Source organism: Scyliorhinus torazame, chromosome 3, assembly GCF_047496885.1.
Source record: "Scyliorhinus torazame isolate Kashiwa2021f chromosome 3, sScyTor2.1, whole genome shotgun sequence".
Taxonomy (NCBI): Eukaryota; Metazoa; Chordata; class Chondrichthyes; order Carcharhiniformes; family Scyliorhinidae; genus Scyliorhinus; species Scyliorhinus torazame.
The window spans coordinates 16060014-16080907 of NC_092709.1; the positions used below are offsets into that span (position 1 = coordinate 16060014).

The following is a 20894-nucleotide window of genomic DNA, read 5'->3' on the forward strand; positions in this document are numbered from 1 at the left end:
TTGTGCTCTCTACCCTCATTGTTTTAAGGAAAATATGTTTGATAATCGACAGAAATGGTCTGAGAGAATCATTAATGCGAACAATCGTTTTGATTGATCCATCTGAACGAGTGAGAGTTTTTCATTAAATGGCTGCACTCAGATCCTGCGGGGGGAGGTGGAGAGTCATCTGCGGGTGCTAATGGGAGCCCCATGGTGGGGGGTTCAATTAATGTGTGTTATTGGGGGATTGTCGGCTATACTTTTGTGGTGTTTGTGGGGAGGGGGGTTTAAATGCCAGCGGTGGATGTGTGTGTTGGGGTTGGGGTTGGGGGGGGGGGGGGGGGGGGGGGGGGTGGGGGTGGGGGGGGGGCGGATGCCAGCGAGTTGTCAGCAAGGGGGAGGGAGCAGAAGGTGGTGAGGATTTGTGGTTGGGGGGGGTTGGGTGCCCCCGATACCTCAGTTAGGGCAGCATCACTGATCGGGACGTCCTTTAAAGATGGTGCCCCGACCTCTTTGTAGGCGGCTGCCGGGTCTATGTGGCCCTGCCCGCCAGAGAGATGGCGTAAACCGCGCCCATTCTTTTATTTTTAATGTAAGAGGCTCAAGATTCTGCGAGAAAGCTAGCCTGTGCAACTGGAGAGTTACATGCCAGTTTTCTGACTTCAGCCTGACACTTCGCCAAATTCTGGTCAGATTCCGCCCATAGACTCTCTGACCTTCATGTAATTTAAGCCATCCCTTTGTGTGTTTCTAAACAAACTTCTTTCGGTTGAATCCGACACTCCAGCCGTGCAATCCTAATCCAGAAGCATTCAATTCAAACTCAAATGTGAAACTACAGCACTCGGTAATGTAAAAGGCGTCTGTCAGAGATATACAAATGCAAAATGGAAGACTCATAATGTCCCCCCAAGCAGTCATGTGCATTATGTAAAAATCACATCGCAAAAAATCATGAAACCAAACTAGAAGGGAGCGAAGTAATGATCAGAAAATAACAAGAGCACAAATCAACCTGACTGCATGACAATGCAAACTGTAAACAGAAGAAATATTAATCCCATAATCACAATCACACTGCATGCCAAGTTCAGCTAGTATTAGCATTTAAATATTGTTTACCTCACTGCAAATTAATGCTGCTTTGGGGAAAATATTAAAGGGCTAAAATATTTCTGGTCATCAGGAACCTTTGCGAGCAACCATTTGTCATCACAATACGGTGATTACGGCATTTTGTCAGTCATTTTAATTGGCTTCCCCATGCTGGCAATCAGCACAATTTTCATATCCATGGGCAAGGTGGCATGGTTATTTTGTATGCTATCTGTTAACTCAAACCCTGAAGTTAATGCTGTCAGTGTTACCGAGCCCTTTATCCTTCTTGAGTACACATTTATCTTCACATTTACAGAGTTTCGAACTAATTGGGTGAAGTTTATTCCTTGATCAGTCTACAGGAATGTCAGTCTATCGTATAAATGTCATCGCAAGTCAAGATCAAGGAGCCTTTTGCGGGGTCCCTGTACTGACAGGCTCTGCCAGCACAAGCAAACTAACCAAGAACATAATAAAACCTCCAAAAGGAAAATTATGCCCTTTTTAAAAAAAAGTCTGGCCAGTTCGGCATTCCCGAATCGTGGGGCTGGTCTCCTCGGTGGTAAGTCTGTAAGCTGTGTGGCGTTGGCTGTGCAGGAGCAGTTTAAGAAAATAATGCACTTTTCATCAGACCATAAGAGCAGAAGTAGGCCACTGGGCCCATCGAGCCTGCTCCGCCATTCAATGAGATCATGGCTGCTCAGATATAATCCTCAACTCCACTTTCCTGCCTTATCCCCTTAACTCTTAATTCCCCAAGTCATATTGTGGGAATAGGATGGATGACTGTGGGCTACGTAAACTCATTATTCACTTTCTTTAAAGGCCCGGGTGCAGGTTTAGTAGTCGATACTGAAAAGCTCTAGTGCAGTGGCATCAGATTATCAAAACCCCGCCTTGTACAGCATGTTGCCATTCACCCCTGTGGACTTCATAATGGAACTAACGTTGAACCAACAGTACAAGGAAGGAAATTAAATTAGTCATAATCGTGACACAGAATGCTGCTGACACAATGGTGATTAATTCCCAACAACTGAATCAGAAATGAAGTTGCCATACCGAAAGGGGGATTTGTTTCCTTCAAACTTTTAATTCCCCTTGTCTTGATAGATTTGCTGTTCTGTGATGGGAATCCAGGACAATCACAAAACCTACCTGATTACTGTCATGCTAATCAGTTGTAATCAGCAGGCAGGTCTGTATTAGATAATTGAAAGGATAAGTGCAAAGAACATGTGTTCAGCCACAGCTAGGTTGGAAGAGTCCTAGTGTTTTCAATCAACTGAGAACATCCTTGAGAAAATAATGGGAAAATGGGAACAATAACCTGACCAAGTTTTTCGATCAATAATGCAGTTAATAAACAGTGGGCAGCATTTTGCCTTCTGTAGTGTGTATTTCCGGAGGCGGATCAGCATTGGCCGGATATTCCAGTCCCGCCAAAGTCTGCGGCGCTTTGCATGGCTCACCCGGACAGGGGGGGGGTCACCTTTGATGGGGCCGGAAGATCCCGCTGGTGAGAAGGGGCAGGCACGGTGGCACAGTGGTCAGCACTGCTGCCTCACACGCCAGGGAGCTGGGTTCAATTCCAACCTCGGGTGACTGCACATTCTTCCCGTGTGTGCGTGGGTTTCCTCCGGGTGCTCCGCTTTCCTCCGACAGTCCAAAGATGTGCAGGTTAGGTGAATTGGCCGTGCTAAATTGCCACTTACAGTCTAAAACGTTGGGTCCGGTTACAGGGTTCATGGGGATAGGGTGGAGCCGTGGGCTTAAGCAGGGTGCTCTTTCCACGCGGCGTGCAGACTTGATGGGCTGAATGGCTTCCTATAAATTCTATGAAAATCCCAGCCAGTCTTTTTTCTAAAAGTGATTAAGGTGATAAATCCAAACACGGAATTGAGCAGATTATCTAGGCTGGCACTGTAGTGCATTAGAGAGGTAGGTGTTGCACTATCAGAGGGACTGTCTTTTTAGCGGGAAGTTAATCTGAAGTCTTGCTTGCCTTCCCGGAGCACCGTGCACAGATTGGCCTCTGGGGTTCCTGATATTATGACAGTGGCTACCTGTCAAAATCACTTCATTACTGCACTTGTTAGCACTTTGGGGTGCCTGGAGGAGGTGAAAGGCATTGTATGAATGCAATTTCTATGATTCTTTACCCTGAGCCTTCACAGTACATCATCATTTACGGAACTGGGTGACACTTCTAATTAGTGGGTGATCCTTTACACTTCTGCGACCTCACACTAACATCTGGGTCAGAAGCCAGAGGGGAATAAATGTTTCCAGATACAGTGAGGTTTTACAATTTCATATTGATTTTCCACAAGACGAACGTTGCCTCGCAACAGGTATATCACTCCCTATAGAACAAATTGACCTACCACCCCCCTCTCCCTCTTCCCCCCCCCCCCCCCCCCCGCCCTCTACAGTACTTTACTTTTCTCAATGGAAGCAGAGTCTTCAGCAGCATCTTATTTAATATCAGTATTAAATGCCAATCCTACATTGTGTACCCAGATACCACAATCATAAAGCAAGTCAAAATGACTTCTCGACTTGAAAGGCAATGGTCACACTCGTTCTGGAAAGATAATTTTGAGTAGCTACAGTAAATTAATTCATTATTGTTCTTGAATTTTTTATGCAGTTGTTGTTGGAAACTTTACTCTTAACGGATCAAACAGAAGTGGCCAGATATTCACGGAGTTGGGGAAACATCTAGCCGACCGTTACAAATGGTGGGAGGGGCCCAAAATGCGCAAGTCCTGCTCCCATTTTTGACAGATCCAATTTTAGCTGGCAGAGGGAGGGGAAAAGGCATGATTCATACAACAGGAAACATGAATTCAGCAGGGCATGTTAAACTTAGTGCTGAGTTCAAACAGACCCCAATTTGGCTGCTGGAAGGACCTTAATCCATAGTGTAGGAGTTACGAATTGATGGAGTAGACATGAATTTTCTTGAATGATGGACAAGGCCTGCTTAAGTGACAAGATCTGAAGTTTTTTTTAAAATCCCCTACTCTTTAAAGAAACCTGTATTGGGACAGCTTTGATTGACAGAAAATCTGCTGGCGATTCGAAAAGAAATATCATTACCATCCGGTCATGCAGTTTCAATCAAGGTCTTTGTTGATATTTCCCCCAAGGGCTATTATGGTGTCATAAATGCTTGGCTGAGTTTCAAAAGTCATCTCAGCAGTATGTTCCGAGTTCACAGTTTTAGTGACGGTTTAAAGAGGTGATTGAAGGATTAATTGTCTTTGATGTGGGGTCTGAATATAAGATTTTATAAGCAGCAAAGCCCCTGAGGTGACTTAAAAGCTCTGAATTTTAGTATTATTCACTGTCCAGTGTATATGAGAGATAATTCTATCGATTGCTAGAGTTCTCCAAATGCCTCCTGAAGTCTTCACATGATAGGTACTCGGTGAGTGACTATGAAGAACCAAGTCCCAGAGAACGTGGTTGAACCTTCTAACCCTTCAGGCTGCCTTGGCATTTGCCTGTCCATGTGGCCACCTGGGTCCTGCTTCTGGGGTCAGGAAGCCAGACCCAATCCCACCCCAGACTTCCCACAGTAGAAATTGGGTCCATTGGGTTTGCTGAGTCAGCAAAGTTACTGACTACCTGCCCACCTTGGTAGCGAAAAGCCAACCCAAAAGCCCATTATCTGGGAGCAACTCGAAAGAAACTTTAGTTATTTCGATATACAATGTTTCCGTGTAACAAATTAGACTTGTTTGAAGTCGAATCATAATCTTAAAGGCAGGATTTACTGGCCCTTCCCATGGTGGGTTCCCCATTGGCAGGACAAGCGAGCCAAGAAAAGCACCTTTACCATGGGCCGGAGATTTCACCGGCAAGTTGGCTCTACCACCAGAAAACACTGTGTGGGATGGGAATCCCACCCCAAGTCTTCATTGGAAGAATACAGGTCTGCATTTACTGAGGAAATATGCATTCATCCGGTAAAGGGGGATGTTTTTCAGATTTTCCTGCACGCAGGAGGTTGACCCCCAAGAAATTGGGCCAAAGAAAGGTACAGTTCTTACCCCTGCATGACTGTATTCAAGGAGGAACAACTAGCACTAAATGGTCTGAAAGCTTTGCTGACATGATAACAGTAAAGATGCGAACCAAATTAGGTGAGAATGTGAAAGCCGTTGATTTGCTTATCCCGGTGTGGCTATGGTGTGGAAACTTCTTCATTCTTTAGTTGTTTCTAACTCATTTCCAGCGCAAACAAACAAACTTAACACTGCATTACATTGTTGCTACTCTTAACGTTAATGCCCCATGCTGCGCAAATATCAGACAATACCTGTGACCAGATGGGGTTGGAGGGGGTCGCGGGTACGGGATAAGGGGCCTGGAAACAAAAGTAGCGCCAGGGCCCATGATTTCTTATCCTGGCCAAGCTGCTCTCTGAAGGTGCTGATTCATGGTTAGGGTATGGATCCATGGATGCCAGCAGCTGTCTGGCATCTTCTTCAGCTGGCTATTCTACTTGGGTGGGCTGCAAGTTGCCAGGCTGTCCATTATCCCAAGGGGCTGAACCAATATGGTGCGCCACAGTTCATTTGGACAGCTTCTCAGCATGCAGGAGTCACTAAATAATCATCAGGAATAAGATGTGGGCATTTTCCTAACACCTAACTCAATAGCACTATGACTGTCAGACCTAACTTGGTATCTCTAATACTTAGTTTTTAACAGTACATGAATCGCACATGTACTTGATCCCTCAATATTTTGTTTACTTTTGAAAGCGGAGCCTTTGTTAACTCGGAATCAAGTTTTGCCTTAAAAACTGATTCCCGCTGAAGTGACAAGCATCAATAAAGGCAAAAGCAAATTACTGCACATGCCGCAAATCTGAGGGGCTGGTTTAGCACAGTGGGCTAAACAGCTGACTTGTAATGCAGAACAATGCCAGCAGCGCGGGTTCAATTCCCGTACCAGCCTCCCCGAACAGGTGCCGGAATGTGGCGACTAGGGGCTTTTCATAGTAACTTCATTGAAGCCTACTCGTGACAATAAGCGATTATTATTATTAGTACTATTCTAAAAAACAAAAACCGCGGGAAATATTTTGCAGGTCAGGCAGCAGCTGCAGAAAGAGAAACTGAATTAACATTTCGGGTCGATGGCCTTCCATTAAAACTGGCAAAATTCGAGAGATGTCACATGTTTTAAGGAAGTACAGAGGCAAGAGAAGGAAAGATGGAAAGGACCGACCAAAATCGCAGGTTTGAGATTGGTTGGAAAGCACAACCTGTTAAAATGACTGGAAACACGTGGTCATGCTTATGGACTGACCAGGGTGTTCGGCAAAGTGATATCACTCAATCTGCATGAATCTACACGCACTAACAATGAATCTTATTCATAGAATAAAGACTGTTCCTCAACATACACAAGAAGTTTCACTGCTTACTTTATTTGAAAGACAGAACAGAAGAGACAATACATTGAGATTAATAAGAAAACTGTGGGCTGGGTTTAGCGTGTCTCATGTTGTATTTATAATCTAGTATGATTATTTTTTAAAAACATTTTTTAGAGTACCCAATTCATTTTTCCAATTAAGGACCAATTTAGCGTGGCCAATCCACCTACCCTGCACATCTTTGGGTTGTTTGTTTTGGAAACCCACACAAACACAGGGAGAATGTGCAAACTCCACACGGACAGTGACCCAGAGCCGGGATCGAACCTGGGACCTCGGCGCCGTGAGGCAGCAGGGATAACCCACTGTGCCACCTTGCTGCCCATCTAGTATGATTATTAAATGCCATACTCTTAATGTCCGTGAAGAGAAAAAAGTGTAGAGGTGCCACACACTCGAGTTTCTTCCAAACACGATGCGATCTTTATTCGGGAAATGTTGCTGATACAATACTAAACTGAAGCCCGTGCAGACACTCTGGTGATGTCACTACAGATCACGTGACATTCCACCAGCAGAGATATATTATTTAATAATGGAACCCTGCTAGACTTGGCTCAGTGGAAGTACCTCTGAACAGGAAGGTGGTTGGTTCAAATCCCACCTCAGAGTCTATCGCACAAAACCTAGGCTGGCACCTCAGTACATTACTGAGGGGGTGCTGCACTGTCTGAGGTGTCATCTTTTCATCAAAACATTAAAGCAAGGGCCTTGTCTACTCTTCCAGAAGCAATTGAAAGATCCCGCAATGTTATTTAAATAAAATTGAAGGAGATTGCCTGGTGTCCTTGATAGTATTTGCTCCTCAACCAACATCCGCCTCCAATTTAACGGCAACATGAGTGGAGTGCGAGGTGGGTTGCGCTCCATGCTACTTCACATTGCCTTCCTCAGAAATCAGCTATGCAAGAACCAAGTTTCAGACTACAACTCATTGCTAGCATCAGTGCCTGTGCTAGCCCTGCTCTGTATGATAAAGGCAAATGTCCTTCCAACAGACCTACAACGCGACACTGACAACGTCAAACACAGAAGCTGATGCACTGTTCGGTAGGTGTGACAACTCCTAAAGATATAACTGATCAGAAGCTATGAAGCAAAGCTGGCTTGTGATGTGACAACTGCTTTTGGGAGGAGGGTGTTCTACCAGTGTTATTTAATCTCTGCTGACAATTAAAACTAGCGGGTGAGGCTAGAACCTCTCTTGTACTGGCTGACCTTCCTGACAATTTTATGCAGTCCATCCTCTTCTTCCAATTTTGTCACATTGGGGGAGTCCCATTGGAAATCTCATTGGTGTCTGTAACCATCCTGAGACAGAAACACCATGGGTATGAAAGCGCCAACAAGGCAAATACACCTTGCCAAAGGGTTGGCTGAAATATGCCAGTTTTGTGCCTTTTTAGGATCTCCAGGGCAATTTGTGCCACCTCCAGCAACTCAGGATGTGCATTCAAACTGGGCATTCCATATGCCCAGCACGTAGTGAATCAAGAACAAGCTAGGCTGGTATGCTTCAAATTAATTTCAAAATGAAGCACTTGCTCATTTGAAATGGACACTTTACAGAACAAACTTACAAATATCGGTATCAATACATTCTGTAGCCCTGGCCACCACATTACTGCCTGCAGACCAGCCCATGGTGAGAAAAAACATGTCTACAAGACCTTGCCGTCGATGGCAAAGCAGTGGAAATAACAGTTGAAAACACTAAGAAAACTCAAAAGGGCTTCACCAGACACTTTCAATGTCCTTATGATCTTTACACAGCTGCTATTTTCCCCCCCTTTATCAGACTGACAAAGCCAGAGCTCAGAGCGTGGACAGGGCAAACCCCTAATCGAGTTCCTTGGCTGTTCCAAAAACCAATTCAAATTGAATCCAATTCATGGTCCCCACAAGAGAGAGACACACCAGATCCAGGCATTACACCTGACCTCACACACATCTTAGCCAAAAGGCCGAGAGGCGATGCAGAGTCGCTATTAATTGAGAAAAGAGCTGTGAAGGGCAGTGTCCAAAATCTTCACACCCCTCAGCCACGTCGGGGGGCTTTAAATGAGCTGAGCATCAGATCAGACAGGCCTAAAAGTTCACTCCAATTAGAGGTAGACTAGATTCAGAATTACAGCTTCTCAAGCTTCTCCAAAGTTATCCCCTAAATTGTTGACTTGCACCAAGTTGGCGATGTGCAGAATGCAATCAAAGTCATTGTAAACCATATACCAGCTTCTCAAGAGTGTCCAGGCAGGAGGCCATCTGAGTTTGGCACCTGCAAGGGCGCATATCAGGGGTGGCATCTACGCCCTGTTCCAAACTGCAAAAAAAGTGACCATTTTGTTTCACTCTGGGCTACGGTGTAATTTAGATCAGAATCTACATCCTTGTCTCTGTGTTGCCAGTAACTGTGGCACTGTGCTCATTAGTGACAACATCCATAAACAAATGGCTTCCTTCCAGTCATAAGAATTTCTTTCCATACACAGGACTCAAGGGAGGGATGTTTGTCTTTGTAGTGTCGACTGAGATAAGCCAGTAGCATCCACACACTTCAGTTCTTCTCGTGGTTTCCCTTTGCACTTGAACAGAACTGTCAGTGGAGGTCTGAATATCATGGCGTTGTGTGAAATGTAAAAATTTACTCATTAGAGCCTTCACTTTTTTTTTTTAACAAGCCATGAGTTGCAAGAAAGCAAGTAACTTGTCATTTTCAGCATCTTTCCATAAATCACCCAGAATACCCAGTAAGGACCCACAGGATTCGATTTATATCCCTTGAGTGGAACAGCCTCATAACTCATGAGCACCAATGTTCCAACTGAGTTACGGTCAGTAACCATGAATAGAATATAAATCATTTTCCACAGCAGCTCATTGTATTTACTGTTTACTCTTTTCAGAGGAACAGGGAGATTAATCTATGCTGATGACAATGTCTTTGGTACTCAAACAAGTGACTTTTCCACCCCTGAGCCCAGGCTCACTGAGGATATGAAACTTATGGAATAAAACTTTCTGTGGTGGAGTCTTCAATAAAGTAGCACAAACTCTGCCTTTCGCTTGCACAACACACATACCCCTCGTAAACCTACTATCATCCTAAATGGCCCGCTCCTCAAATGAAATACTCACTCATCCTGTTTACTTGGGTGTTTAACTCAATACCTATTAATACCAGCTGAAAACTGCTGAGGAAGTCAAGAGCTGAAATGACCTATTTGCCCAGCCAATGAAAGCAAGAATGTTGCAACTGCTGGAAATCTCAAGTCAAGGCAGAAAATGCTGGACTTATTCAGCAGGTCAGGTAGCATCTGTGGAGAGAGATATGGGCCGGGATTCTCCGATCCCGCGCCGGGTCGGAGAATCGGCAGGGGCGGGGCGCGAACCCCGTCACACCGCTCCGTCGCCGGGCCGCCGATCCTCCGGCAAATCGCCGGCAATCGCCGGTTGCGTCTCCCGTGCTCGACGGGCCGAGTGTCCGCCGAGTCCCACCGGCGTCGTTTGCGTATGGTCCGACACGGCGGGACCTGATGGGGGGGGGGGGGGGGGGGGCGGGGGGAGCCTCCACGGTGGCCAGACCCTTGATCGGGGGCAACCGATCGGCGGGCGGGTTCATTCTTGGGGGGGGGGGGCCTATGTTCCTCCGTGCCGGGCCACTGTTGCCCGGGGGCCAGCGCGGAGACGGCCATGGTGCGCATGCGCGGACCCGCGCCGGCTGTGGTGGACCGGCTTTTGGCGCCGGAGCAGTGCACAGCACTCTGGCACCGTTCTGGCCCCCTAGGAAGGGGTGAATACCATTGCCTGGAGGTCCGTTGACGCCGGCGTCACTCGTGCCGGTTTTGACGCTGGCATCAACACTTGGCCGGGATTTCGGCGGATCCCGGCCACAATGTTTCAGATCTATGGCTGACCATCATATTCCGTAGACATTTTAAAATGGTGGGCAGGACCCCCATTTGGAAGTCTCACTCCCATTTCTGACATCTCAGTTTTACCAGTGGGGGAAAATATGATGGTGAATGACTCACATGAGGGAAACTCAAACTGAGTTGGGCCTTTTGGAATCAGTGCTGAGTTCAAACATACCCCATTTTGGCTGTGTCGGGGGCCTTATCTGCAGTGTGGGAGTCACAAATTTCTGGAGGAAACGTAAAGGCTCATGAGGAAAGATAAGCAGTGGAATTCTCCTTCAGCGGGATCCTCTGGTCCGCCGACAGCACACTCACGCCTGCGGGGTTCCTGACGGCATGAGGTGGCCACAAGGAGAAACCCCATTGGTCGGCTACAGGAATGGAGAATCCCTCTGCAGGCGGGGACACGCCGCACGGGAAAATGTGGCTGGTGGACGAAATAATCCCGCCCAATGTCCGTGGATTTGTTAAGCTATGAAGTTATTCAAATCCAGAGTTTCATAGAATTTACAATGCAGCAGGAGGCAATTCGGCCCATCGAGTCTGCGCCGGCTCTTGGAAAGAGCACCCTACCCAAGGTCAACACCTCCACCCTATCCCCATAACCTAGTAACCTCACCCAACATTAAGGGCAATTTTGGACACTCAGGGCAATCTATCATGGCCAATCCACCTAACCTGAACATCTTTGGACAATTAAAGAGTTCTTTCATTCTTTTAAAACAGCCTGCTTGTTTCAGTGAGCGTTGAAAAACATCTGTTCCAGCAATTACAATAGCTGTTTATTGACATAACCAAGCCATGATTATTAATGCTTGGCTCAGTTCCACAACCTACAATTTTCTCAGCAGCTGGTTGCAGGTCCACAGTATGAATGACAGCCCAAAGAGGACATTGAAGGATTAATTGCATTTTATGGGTTATGAGTACAATTCTATTTGTTTTTAAAAGGGTTTTTAAGTAATTGAGGGGCTTTAAAAGTTGGGTTGACTAATTGTTTTTACTACTGTACAGCAAAGGCTATAATTGATATTTCTACCTTTGTTTTATTTAATCTCAACATGGCCCCTCAGGTCTTCATGCCATAGAACATACAGTGTCGAAGGAGGCCATTCGGCCCATTGAGTCTGCACCGACCCACTTAAGCCCTCACTTCCTCCCGATCCCCATAGCCCAATAACCACTCCTAACCTTTTTGGTCACTAAGGGCAATTTATCCTGGCCAATCCACCTAACCTGCACGTCTTTGGACTGTGGGAGGAAACCGGAGCACCCGGAGGAAACCCACGCAGACACGGGGAGAACGTGCAGACTCTGCACAGACAGTGAGCCAGCGGAGAATAGAACCATGGTGGATACTGCGTTAGTTGGCATGGAGGGTGTAAGAACAAAGGTTGGTGGGTGAGGGCATGGATTGATATGAGTTGGCATGAAGTTGACATGGAGGCTTTATGGATCCAAATCAGTAGGTGGGGACATGTGTTGACATGAGTTACCGCAGAAGGGACATGGGGAGTGAGTGGGGGGAGAGGTGTGATTTGGTGTGATGGGTGAAGGATGGCAAGCCTATTATTTAATAAAACAACTGGGACGAAGTCCCTTAGAGCTGAGGCAGGCCTTTTACACAGCCAGCTGCCACTTGACAGCCCCGGAGGCCAGTGGTCAGTGTTGTGAGGCTGCAGGCCCGACACCAGCCCCCAGAAAAATCTAAAATTCAATCCGATGGGGCGCTTTGTACCAAGGTGGATACAGTGAGCCAGGAAATTTCCTAACTCATGCTATCTGCCTCGAGAGGGAAAATCAGACCTGCCTACCCGGCTTTTCTCTCCATACCTACTGCCTAACCTACTGAGAATTTGCCAAGCATAGCAGCTCTCCCTCCATTCACTGTGGCAGATGTTCATCTGCTCTTGCAGTCTACTATTCAGTGATGGAGTATTGTGCTATTGTGGTAAAACCATGTCGCCAGTTCACATTGAGATATTCCAACTACCAACAGCATGCTCTCTTTGAGACACTCAAAGATTGCTGAACTTCCTGAATTCCTTCCAATCTTTCTGATTAACTTGTCTATGAGAACAGACAGCTGATTCTGATGTAAATCATCAACCAGAATGCAACAGGCCACATTGCTGCTGGGTACCTTCTGCTCTTCTTTCAAACGAGACAGACACAGTATGGTCCAAAACATAATCTATGACGACTTTGCCTCACAGTAAAATACGGTGGAAGTCTCTTAACTTCCCCTTCCTTTTTCAGAGTTATTGGATAGTACAACCTGGGTTTGGAGTCCTCTGGGCACCACACCACCTCCTGCTGTGTTTAAGGATAAGCGCTGTCCACCACTAACCACCATTTGACGTATAATCCTGTGTACTCTGCAAACAATGGGGATGATGGCATGGTGGTAATGGCACTGGATTAGTAATCCAGAGGCCCAGGCAAATACTCTGAGGACGCGGTTCAAATCCCATCACGACAACTGGTGGAATTTAAAATTCAGTGAACAAATCTGGAATATAAAGCTGGTCTCAGAAAAGGTGACCATGAAACTATCATCAATTGTCATAAAAACCCATCTGGTTCACTCATGCCCTTTAGGGAAGGAAATCTTTACCTATGTGTCTCTAAACCCACAGCAATGAGATTGACTCTTCAAATGCCCTCTCAAACAGTTGAAGGGCAATTAGCAATGGGCAACAAATGCTGGCCTTAGAAGCGACATTCTCATCCCATCAAATAAGATAAAAGCTAGAAGCGGCCCTACAGGTCAGGCATGTCTGCAAAGCCTCCCAGTTACCATTGTCCAAATTTAGTCCGATCTCAAACTAAAGTACCCGCAATACTGTTTTGCCAATTCTTGTTGTATGATTGCTATATTTGCGATAAACAGAAGAATGTAACAGTATTCAACCAGGGTCTTATCCTCTGCTCACTGGACGTCTCAATTAGTAACAAATCAAAGTGCTGTAAACAATAGGCGTAAATAAGAATTTTAAATGCAAATGGTTAATTGTTCCTTCAACCCTTTCTCACGCTATCCGTTCTCGGTTTTGCAAAAAGTGAAAAATATTTCAAGGGAATGGAATGATCATGCATGAGTCAATAAAGTGTGTGTTTTCCTGTGTTTTTTTTCAGCATATTTTGGACTGCAGCCTCGGAATCATTCTCTGTTGACAAAGGTACTGGTAAGTCATGGCTAGTCTACCTCGGCCTTTCTGTTGATTGTGGACGCCCGCTTGTTCCGATCGTGTATTTCTTCAGACGACAAAAACAAAAACGACAGATACTGAGACCCACACATCAGATGTCACACCTCAATCTTTTAAATGGAAATCTTTAACTCAATATAGATGTGGCGCCAACAGCTTGAGGTGAAACGGTTTTGTTTCCAGCAAGCATTTTACTTTTTAATTGGTGCAAAGCCTGACATCTGCATATGAAAAAAGCCCCCCTGTAAGACATTTGAAATAAACAATGTGTCGGCGGCTGCCAGAGTACAAGCATGTCCCTGGAGAGACCGTTAGTGCAAAACATCAGCAGAATGACAGGCGTAAAGATGGTGAACTGAAACTTATGAGGGCTCGTCAACGGATTGGAAACAGGCTGTCAGACAGCAATTGGCAAATGAGATTAGGCGCAGCATTTGCAAACTTAACACTGAGTTAAGAAACATCGGCAGCCAGCAGTCCAAAGGTTCGGAAAGTATTTATCTCAGTAAGTTCCAGGTGGAAGCGGTAAAGGTTCATCACTGATGCTCCCGCCACAGGGCTTTCAGACATTGGAACATTGTTGAAGATTTGAGCTTGACAGTTAGCTGACATGCTGGGAACATAAGTCAGGGCACATGTGGGCACGTCCGCTGCCAGTTCCCATTCATTTAATTATTCCCCCTCGTGGCATATCCACAGAAGCATCACAGGGGTTGTACTTGTCATTTTTGTACATAAAGATGGCTGAAATAAGAGAGCACACTCAGAGAAGATCAAAAAAATCCTTCCTCCAAAGAGGACAATCCTGCAGAAAAACAGGAGCAAGAAGAAACATAAAAATTTGAATTCTTTTCATGAATGTGCTGTTCAAGGTCACGAACGATAATTGGTCCCAATATTCCACAACGACATTAAAAATAATTATTTTCAGGGTGTGGCCGTCACTAGCAGAGATGCTGGTGACGGCGATGGTGGACCTTCTCTGAATCCGCTGCAGCAGCCAGCTACAATTTAGCAGTCCTCTGTGCCATTTCAAAAGGCAGTTAAGAGTCCACCGCATTGGTGCACGACTGGAGTCATTCCCTCAAGGAAAGGGACCCGTTGAACGTTTGCGCCAATATGACAGTTTCATGGCCATTTGACTGATGCCAGCTTCTATTTTCAGATTTAAAACAAATGAATTCAAATTCTCATTTCAATGAATGAAGGGAAATTGAGCTGTTCCTTTTAGACTTTCCCTCTGACCTGCCCTGTAATTTTGATAATTGTGTGATCCATTGTTTCCAGTTGCATATTCTGCAAAATCTCCCTTTCAACAGCATAGAAAACATATCAGTTTAGCACTGTTCGCAACCCCTCTGGTCCATGTCCATATGCAGCACGATCTGGACAAAAATCAGCCTTGGGCTGATGATAAGTGGCAAGGAACATTCATACCAAGCAAGTACCAGGCAGTGGCCATCTCCAATAAGACAGAATCGAATCAACTCCCCTTGACATTCAATGGCATTACCATTGCTGAATCCGCCACGATCAATGTCCTGGGGCTCACCATTGACCAGAAATTGAACTGGATAAGCCATATAAATCCTGTGGCTACAAGAGCAAGTCATAGGCTGGGAACCCTTTGGTGAATAACTCACCTCCTGACTCTGCAAAGCCTGCCCACCATCTACAAGGCATAATTCAGGAGTATTACAGAATATTCGTCACAGATTGGATCAAATTTTCAGAGTACTTAAGGAAGTGGCCCTCGAAATAGTGGATGCATTGGTGGTCATCTTCCAGGATTCTATAGACTCTGGAACTGTTGCTATAGATTGGCAGGTAGCTAATGTAAATCGACTATATAAAAAGGGAGGTAGAGAAAAAACAGGGAACTATAGACCAGTCAGCCTGACGTCAGTAGCGGGGAACATGCTAGAATCTATTATAAAAGATTTAATAGCAGAGCACCTGGAAAACAGTGATAGGATTGGACAGAGTCAGCATGGATTTACAGAAGGGAAATCGTGCTTGACGAATCTAATGGAATTCTTTGAGGATGTAACTAGTAGAGTTGATCGAGGGAGGGGGGGGGGGGGCAGCACGGTGGCGCAGTGGTTAGCATTGCTGCCTCACGGCGCCGAGGTCCCAGGTTCGATCCCGGCTCTGGGTCACTGTCCGTGTGGAGTTTGCACATTCTCCCCGCGTTTGCGTGGGTTTCATCCCCACAACCCAAAGATGTGCAGAGTAGGTGACCACGCTAAATTGCCCCTTAATTGGAAAAAATTAATTGGGTACTCTAAATTTAAAAAAAAAAGAGTTGATGGAGGGGAGCCAGTGTCTGTGGTTTATTTGGACTTTCCGAAGGCTTTCTACAAAGTCCCACATCAGAGATTAATGTGCAAAATCAAAGTACATAGGATTGGGAGTAGTGTACTGAGATGGACAGGAAACTGTTGGCAGACAGGAAACAAAGAATGGCAGGCAGTGACTCGTGGGGTACCGCAGGTATCGGTGCTGGTACCCCAGATATTCATAATATATATTAATGATGTGGATGAGGGAACTAAATGTAATATCTCCAAATTTGCAGATAACACAGAGCTGCGTGGGGAGGGTAAGCTGTGAGGAGGATGCAGAGATGTTTCAGTGTGATTTGACAACCCGAATGAGTGGGTAAATGCATGACATGTGCAGTATAATGTGTATAAATGTGAGGTTATCAACTTTGGTAGCAAAAACAAGAAGGCAGATTATCTGAATGTCTACAGATTGAGAAAGAGGAATGTGGAACAAGACCTGGGTGTCTTTGTACACCGGTCACTGAAGGTAAACATGCATGTACTGCAGGCGGTAAAGAAGGCAAATGGTATGTTTGCTTTCACTGTGAGAGGATTAGAGTACAGGGGTGTCTTGCTGCAATTATACAGGACTTTGTGAGACCATACCTGGAATATTGTGTGCAGTTTTGGTCTCCTTATCGGAGAATGGATGTTTTTGCTATAGAGGGAGTGCAGCGAAAGTTTATTAGATTGATAGCTGTGATGGCGGGACTGACGTATGAGGAGAGATTAAGTTGGCTAGGATTTTATTCACTGGAGTTTAGTAGAATAAGGGGGGGGAATCTCATAAACCTATAAAATCATAAAAGGATTTGACAGGGTAGATGCAGGATGTTCCCGATGGTGGGGGAGTCTAGAACCAGGGGTCACAGTCTGTGAAAATGGGGTAAACTGTGATAATGAAAACCCTAGGCGACCACCAGTAGACAAACGCAACAGATATTTATTTACAGGCAGAAATTACTTACATGTAAACATAATAGCAAAACAGTTACTCCTACCAAGGTGTCCAGACCTTGACGGCGGGTTTTAAAGGCCCGTGCTCAGCTGTGCTCCGTGTGTGCTGCCATTCCATTGGACGAGGGGTCATGTGGCCTCCAGGATTTGCCAGAACTTCGGACGGGGAAGTCATGTGGTTTCCAAGGTTTTCTGCGATATTTAGGACTGACGAGAGGAGCAATCTCTTCACCCAGAGAGTGGCGAGCCTGGGGAATTCTCTACCACAGAAAGCAGTTAAGGCCTTTTGTGAGGGCCATGAAGAATCCAGCACGAGTTTGTAGAGTCCGACAGAAAGTAACTTTATTTACATATGACAAGTATATGTAGACAGGGCCAGTAGCTCACCACTGGTTCCCTCTCCAGCTAATACCACACCGGCCAGTTCTATTTATACAGCTGTGCTGCTAATAATTGCCCCAACCCCCTTTCTTTGGGGGAGCTCATATTCCTCAAGCAGCATGAGGTGACCAATTGTGCCCAGTCAATAGGATCTGGGCAGGTTATAACATCCCTCTCCCGCCAAAGTCTGAGGCATCAGCCAAAAGCCCTGGTGAAGGTGGGCATCGGACTCTCTTGATGTCAGGTTGGGTGTCATGTGCACGAGGCATATTACAACAAAGCGAACAACACCTCCGTTCTGGGTCCGTGCAGAAGTAATGGGCGGAATTGGCATATCCTCTCTGAAAGGTCCGAGCAGAGGCTTATGATCGGTCATGATAGTGGAGTGGCGGCCATAAACATATTGATGGAAGTGTTTCACCGCCAGGCCTTCCTTGTCAATCTGCATGTACTTCTTTTCCACTGCAGTCAAAGTGTGGGAGGTAAAAGCTATCGGCTGTTCCCCTCTATTCTCCATGTTATGGGACAGGACAGCCCCGATACCATAGGGGGAGACATTGTACGTAATGCTCAACGGCTTTTCAGGATCATAGCGGGCTAGTAACCCGGAAGGCAACAGCTGTTGCTTTACCTGCTAAAAAGCGGTTTCTTGTGGCCGGACGCAAACCCAGACGTGATCCTTCTTCAACAGAAGGTGCAAAGGGGCCAGTGTGGTCGCCAGATTGGGGAGAAACCCGCCGCAGTAATTTACGAGGCCAAGGAAAGAACAAAGACCCGAAGTGTCCATCGGGGCGGGGGCCTGTTGGATTGCACGCACCTTCTCCGCGACGGGGTGCAAACCTTCGCGGTCCACCCGATAACCAAGGTAGATCATTTTCTTTGCCTGAAAGGCGCACTTTGTGCAACGTAAACGGACTCCAACCTCTGAGAAGCGCTTAAGCACAGCCTCCAAATCATCCAAATGCTCTCGTTTCGATGCTCCTGTAATCAAGACATCCCCTAAACAAACAGCGACACGTGGCAACCCTTGCAAGATGTTATCCATTACTTGTTGAAAAATAGCACAGGCAGAGGACACTCCAAAAGGCAATTGTGTGTACTCATACAGGCAGTATTGATAGTAATATACTGGTGGGAGGCAGGGTCCAACCCCAGCTGCAGATGGGAGTGACTCATATCCAATTTTGTGAGCGCGAGTCCACCTTCGGGTAGAGATCCTCTCAACAGGGCATGGTCTAATTGGGAAGCTGTTTACCGTTAGCTTATAGCGACCACACAAGCCAACTGTGTTATCTGGCTTCATTACTGGTATGACTGGTGCTGCCCAGTCGGTGAAATGGACGGGCCTGATATTACCCCGGGACTCCAAACGAGTGAGCTCTGCTGCGACTTTCTCCAGCAAGGAGTAAGGAACAGGGCACGCACGGAAATATCGTGACATGGCTTCCGGGTCAACCTGAATATGGGCTATGGCCTCCTATATCTTCCTCAAACTGGGCTGGAATACCTCTGGGTTTCTTCCCTGTACCTCAGTCAAACCACCAGAACCCGTTTGAAGAATGTGCTACCATTGCAGCCGCAATTGGCGCAACCAGTCCCGACCCAACAGGTTGGGTCCGTGGTCTCGAGCCACGACGAGCGGGAGGCACCCAGACTGGCGACTGTAAGCGACAGGGTTCATCGTAGTCCCAGCATGTCTAATGGTTTTCCCCCTTAAAGGTGGCCAACCTGGCCTGTGCATCAGTTAACACAAAGGTCTGTATACCCGCTTGATGCTGTCAAACGTCTTCAGTATGACCACAGAGACCACTACGCCCGTGTTCAATTCCATTTCAAGCAGGTGACCATTTACCCGTATCACTACCTGAATGTGGGCACTCGCGGGGGGGGGGGGGGGGGGGGGGGGGCACGCAATGCAGTTGCAGGCAGTCGCCCTCCGTCCCCTCATTCTCGGGTGCATCATCCTCGGGTTCATCCAAATGGAAAGGACATGCCCTGGATTGGCCCCAGCTTCTACTGGAGTGGCTGGCTCTCTGTCGCAGCCACGACCGGCGTCTGGGCCGAGGTCGGTACCCACAAGTCCTACACTTACATGGCTCCACACCCATGGACTCTGGGAAGTCTCTCTTCGGGAAGGAAACTCCGACGGGCACCGGTGTCGGCCCTTATAGTGCACCGTCCAAGGTATGGTGGGGGTACAGGGAGACATTTTGGACAAAGGGGGAATGGCCAAGGGCATGCACCTCCATTCGCTGTAAGTCCTGTGCTTTCCCGGGACAACGCTCTCTGGATGGCTGTTGAAAATCCAGTGTCGGCTCGGCTAACAATGCTGGTGGCATTGTTGATGCCACAAACCAGCCGTCTCGAAACATCTCGGGACAAAGTGTCACCATATTTGCAGTACTCCGTAATCCTGCTCAGTCTGGATAAGAATTTGGAAAACGATTCCCCAGGCATCTTCTCTGCGGTGTTAAACTGGTAATGTTTGACTATTACTGACGGGGTTGGATTAAAATGTTGTCCCAACAAAGTCACAAGCTCATCAAACGTTTTACTGTCAGGTACCGTCTGGCTATGTGAGGCTTCTTATCACCCCAAACGTATGTTCGCCACAGGCGGTTAGCAAAATGACCACCTGGCGTTCATTTTTGGTGATGTTATTCGCCCAAAGTAGTAATGCATTCTTTGTGCATACTGGTTCCAACTCTCCAGCGCAGCATCAAATACATCCAAACGTCCGTAAAGAGGCATGGTGCAACAGAAAAAAAGGTTACAATCTGTATCCAACAAAAAGTTCAAGCTTCAGCAGTGTAGACAGCTGTCCAATTTTAACCCTCGTCGCCAGTTTTGTGAGGGCCATGAAGAATCCAACACGAGTTTGTAGAGTCAAACAGAAAATAACCATACTTACAAGGATATGTACACGGGGCCAATAGTCCACTACTGGTTCCTTCTCCAGCCAGTACCACACTGGCCAGCTCTATTTATACAGCTGTGATGCTAATGATTGCCCCCCCCTCCCCCCATCTCATTGGGGGAGCTCATATTCCTCAAGTAGCATGGGGCGACCAATTTTCCCCAACCAATAGGACCCGGGCAGGATATAACAGCCCAAAGCATTGTATGTTTTCAAGAAGAGGTTAGATACAGCTCCTGGGTCTAAAAGGATCAAAGGATATGGGGGGAAAGTGGGAACAGGTTACTGGTTGAATGAACAACCATGATCATAATGAATGGCACAGCAGGCTCGAAAGGCTGAATGACCTCCTCCTGCTCCCATTTTCTCGGTCTGTATGGCTGATTGCAGTTCAAATGAATCTCAAGATCTCGGACAAATGAGCACACTCGATTGGCACGCCATCCACCAACTTGCACATAGTGGCAGCAGGGTGCCTCACGTTCAGATTTCACAGCAGCAACTCACCAAGGTTCCTTCGACGGTACCTTGTAAACCCGCGAGCTCTACCACACGGCGGCAAAGGGCTGGAGACTCACTGCGATCCTCAGGTTCTCCTCCAAACCACATGCCACTCTGATGTGGAACTGTGACCATTCCTTCACTGTC

The 20894-nt window shown here is 46.6% G+C and overlaps 1 protein-coding gene across 6 annotated transcripts in view; it reads right to left on the bottom strand.

Annotated features, from left to right (window-relative positions):
• Positions 1–20894, bottom strand: part of ccser1 (coiled-coil serine-rich protein 1) — a 1481149-nt gene that overhangs the window by 11389 nt on the left and 1448866 nt on the right. The gene's annotated exons all lie outside the window — the stretch shown is intronic.